Source organism: Perca flavescens, chromosome 21 (genome assembly GCF_004354835.1).
Source record: "Perca flavescens isolate YP-PL-M2 chromosome 21, PFLA_1.0, whole genome shotgun sequence".
Lineage (NCBI taxonomy): Eukaryota > Metazoa > Chordata > Actinopteri > Perciformes > Percidae > Perca > Perca flavescens.
The window spans coordinates 16312193-16317102 of NC_041351.1; the positions used below are offsets into that span (position 1 = coordinate 16312193).

Consider the following 4910-nt stretch of genomic DNA (forward strand, 5'->3'; position numbering starts at 1 on the left):
GTCATTTTGGAACTCAGCGCGCAGCGAAGGATGCCTTTTCAACGAATGACCTGAAGAGATCGGGACGCAGATGGATTGTGTTAACATGCTCCGCGATGAAGTGATGGAAGTGTTGACTGCCAACTGACAAGACGCGGAAGTTGTCTTATTTTGTTGTCTGCTTTGGAGACAGTGGAAAGTTGAGCCACTTAAGCGACTTAAACAATCACAAAGGACGGAACGCAAAATCAATTAGAAAACCATGCACTGTTCATATCCATGGAGAGATGGCATGCGTGCTCCTCTTCAGTCGACTTCTTCCCTTCTCGCACCGGCTCACAAGAACATCCATTTGCTTATTATCCCTTTTCCTTTCTTATTTGTGCTACTGTGCGTTATTCCCTGCTGGCACCATCATGCAAAAGGCAGGTGATCCGATCTCCAGCTGTCAGCGCGTCCTGGCCGATGGAGCCAAAAGGCGCATTCAGAAATCCTGCGTTTTGCCGTTGGATGCGAGACCGAGCAGCGGTGGGGCATCTCGGTTGAAAACCGACCAAAGACCTCCTTCGGCTCTCCACATCGACACTCCCAGTCCTCCCATGACTAACTTAAAGTTTGGCAATAAAAAGTTACCGAACGCCATCATAGTTGGTGTGAAAAAAGGAGGCACCAGAGCTGTTCTAGAGTTCATAAGGATTCATCCGGACGTGCGAGCTGCTGGCACCGAGACACACTTCTTCGATAGGAACTATGATAGAGGCCTGGAGTGGTACAGGTAAGAGCATGTCTCGCATGAACAGGTACACCTGTACCAATGGTCGTGTAATCTTAAAATAGATAACTTGCAAATGGCAACACGATTACAGTTTCATTTGTGCCAAGAAATCAGAAACGGTGATCAATTGCAAAGTTTCTATGCTTTGAACTTTATAACTGAATCACACCAGTGACTGTTTTGCAGTTCAGTAAGAGGGATGAGTAATCATCAGCCTTAATTAGTAAAAGTGTGGCCTTTTCATTTGTCGGAGGCCCTCAAAGACTCCTGGGAGCATCTGGACATTTAAGGTGGTCCTTTGTGCTTGTATCCTAAAGTGAATGTTTCTGGTTAGGCCTGTTCCCTGACTGAATAATGATGATATAAAATCATGTCAAATGATGATGATGATGATGATGATGATGATGATGATGATGATGATGATGATGATGATGACGACGACATTTGGGCAATACAGATGTCTAATTCAATTCCAAATTTCTCAATTGGAGTCTTGTTGTAGTTTTTCATAGTGTGGCTTTTTCTTCTTTAAAATAAAAAAAGACTTTATAAGCCCATCTACTCATGAGGGTGTTCCCTGACAAACAACTTCAATTAATTCAAAGAAAGGCAAACACTAAAACAAATGGTGGCCTCTGTCTCCTGCCAGTTATTGTCGTACAAGTGCCTCTGAAAATGAAAAGCACTTTTCACATTAAATCAGCTGCTTAGTGTCAAAAATGCATTTCTCCCCCTCCCTCGCCCTTGGTACATTGTGTTTTGAGGTGGGTAAACATGTTGGATGTGTTTTCTGCAGTCTCTCGACTCATTTTACATTCTTATTGCAGGAAACTTTGGAGGCCTGAGCTCTGTTTACATCGGCAGAAAAATGTCTCTCTTGTTTTGATGTACTGTAGAGCAAATAATCGGATTTCTCATAAAATCCAACCTCTCGAGGCAAACAGTTTAAACAGCAGCGTGTGGGCCTGCTGTTGCTGGCAGGCCTCTGAGCTATTGTCTTGTTTGTATGTGGCAATTAAACTAATCTCAAAATGAACGTTGAAGTACAGGATTTATATATATATATATATATATATATATATATATATATATATATATATATATATACATACATACTGTATATAAATACACCCACTAGGCTATATCCTATATGAAACATTGACATCATTATTTAAACATATTAATTACAGATTTGGACCAGAAATGTTCCAGTTTAGTCATGATATATAATGCAGACAACCAATCATGCACAAACACACACACATGTTAATGAGTGGCTGTCATGCAGCCTGCAGAAAGGATGTATATCAGTATAAAATAATTATAAAGTCTTCCGGACTGTTTATCTCAGAGATGTGTCTTGAAGATGTGAACCCTCGCTTATTACCGTAGATTGATTGTCAGCTGTCAAAGCTGGCAAGAAAAGGTCAAATGCCAACTCACTGACTTTTGAGGATTGCTTTCAAAACAAACAGTTGCTTCTCAGGAAACTCTCTTGCCACACTATTAGTACTATGCAAATGAGAAGAAATGCAATAATGCATGAGGAAGGTCTTGTAGATCGAAACGTTGCCCTTAAAAGTAAAAAAGAAATAAATTATTTATTTGGAGCCTAAAAGTGTGCAGACCTCCTTTGTCCCCTGAAGTTAAGCGTTCTTGTCTTGCACCTCAGTGTTTTGGCGTGGATGTGTGCACACTTGGTCCCTCTTCTCTAAGAAATGCAATAACAGGTCAGAGCAGTGCTAAAGGCTACACTGGGTACTTCCAGTCCAGTGGAGAACAAATTGAGTTATTTCACAGGTTTTTTTTAGGTTCAACAAACCTTTCAAAAAATGTAAGCACTGCAAACTCATCTGTACCATTTCCAACGGGCTCTGTCTATTTTGATGTTTCCAGTGTTCATTTTCCAGCTGTTTAAATCAACTTTATATTGTCATTTAGCTATAGTGTTACCAGCAGATGTGACATTATGCATCGCTTGCTTCTTGCTTGTATTTGACAGTCAAGTAGCCTAAATGGATCATCCAAATTCACAAGTTAAAGCCACTGTGTTCATTGAACACGCTCATGTTTTTGGTCAACGTTGAACTGAACCGTATCTGTTTGCAACTAATGAACATGAACGTGAGCATTGTTAACATTAAACTCATTAAACTAACTAAATTAGGTTTAAAATAATTAAATTAAGCCAATCATTAAATTGAGTACAAAATCCAAACACTGGCTTGTTTAATGTTCTGAAATTTGACAACAAGCATTATAGCAAATTGACTATTTTTTAGGTTTTGGACTGCCGGTTGGATAAAACAAATGCATTTTATGACATCACCTTGGGACCTAAGTGTTATGGACATTGGTAAACCGTTTGCTGATGTTATATAGACCAAATGATGAATTAGTTAATCGATTATGAAAATAATTGTTAATCTCAGCTCTATTTGAACTCCGTCCTTGGTTTCCAATCAAACTTCAAACTTTTACCCTGTGAGGCATACCTTTTCTCATCATTTCTTTCAAAGACAACAATGGCCTAGTTTGAAGACCCAGAAGTAACCTAACAGAGTCACTCTGCTATATGTGTTCTGTTTGCATGATTTATTACTCTTGAAACATGCTGGGCTGATGCACAGGAGAGCTGTCCGCGAGACAAGTCTCCTGTGACAACAGACTACTGTGACTTTGCGTCCTATTATCATTTACATGGAGAATCTGGGTTCATGTCCAAACTGGAGCTTCTCAGTTTGCGTGGTTTTGTACCTCACTTGCTTTATCCTGCCCTACATAGACATCTAATGCAAACTTTTTGCCTTTCGACAGAGTGAATGTGGGGACGTTGTGTCCTCTGTCTGAAACTGTTAGCCTTTGTTGTGATGTTAGCAATTCAAAACAGCAAGAAAATGTAAAATAAAATACACTTACAGTAATGTGAATGTAAATGAGAAACTTTTCTCTTACTGGAATTTTTATTTTGTGTTTTCATCCTTCATTCAGAGGTTTAATGCCAAGGACTCTTGAAAGCCAAATCACGATGGAGAAGACACCAAGCTACTTTGTGACAAAAGAGACGCCACACCGGATCTCTGCCATGTCCCGAGATACCAAGCTCATTGTGGTAGTGCGTGACCCCGTCACTCGTGCAATATCAGATTACACTCAGACTTTAACCAAAACTCCCGACCTGCCAAGCTTCCAGGATCTGGCCTTCAGAAACCAGAGCCTGGGCATTGTGGACACGTCCTGGAACGCCATTCGGATCGGCCTGTACGCTCTGCACCTCGAGAACTGGCTCCGCTACTTTCCTTTGGCTCAGATTCACTTTGTGAGCGGAGAGCCTTATCACAGACCCGGCAGAGGAGTTGGCTCGGATGCAAGACTTCCTTGGGTTAAAGCGCATTGTCACAGACAAACACTTCTATTTCAACCGCACCAAGGGCTTCCCTTGCCTTAAGAAGCCGGAGAGCAGCGGCTCGCCTCGCTGCCTGGGCAAGTCCAAGGGCAGAACTCATGTGCAGATAGACAGAGATGCTATTGAGCAACTGCGAGACTTCTATAGACCTTACAATGTCAAGTTTTATGAAATGGTGGGTCATGATTTCAAGTGGGAGTAGAGGTTTGAGAGATATTTTTGAATGGTACAAGAAAGTTTTAAGTATTCTACAAATTCAAAAATGGTTTGCCTGCATTAACATGACATGGCTATCAGCAGTCTCCAGGCAATTTTTGAGTCAAACGGCAAAAGCAGTATTAGGGACACTAATGAGCAGAGCAAAATCTAAGAGGACATTGCTTTTGCACTTGTAATGTTCTGTTACCAGCTGGCCTCAACGTCCTGTTTGTTGCCAGATATAGTAGGCATTTCAGCTTCAGGATCATGATTTCTGTTACTGTTACTTTGTATTATCGCTGATAGATTGCCCCTTTGCTGACTAGTTTATATATAAAAAAAGGGAAAAATCCAGGGAATGGGATTAGTTCCTCTAAAAACCTGCTTCACTAATCAAGGCAGGGCTTGAAAGCAAGACCTTGGAAAATGTCAGTGAAGTCTTCAGGGAGAGCAGAATTAAGCTGCAGCACTGTGGTGGTAAATCTGAAATGTAAAGCCATAACACAAGTATGAACCACCTAATAGCACTTACTGTTGGTCTCATCAGTTCCT

The 4910-nt window shown here is 41.0% G+C and overlaps 1 pseudogene; it reads left to right on the forward strand.

Moving 5' to 3' along the window:
• Positions 1-266: 266 nt before the first annotated feature.
• On the forward strand, positions 267-4362 carry LOC114548049 (heparan sulfate glucosamine 3-O-sulfotransferase 2-like; annotated as a pseudogene).
• Positions 4363-4910: the final 548 nt, after the last annotated feature.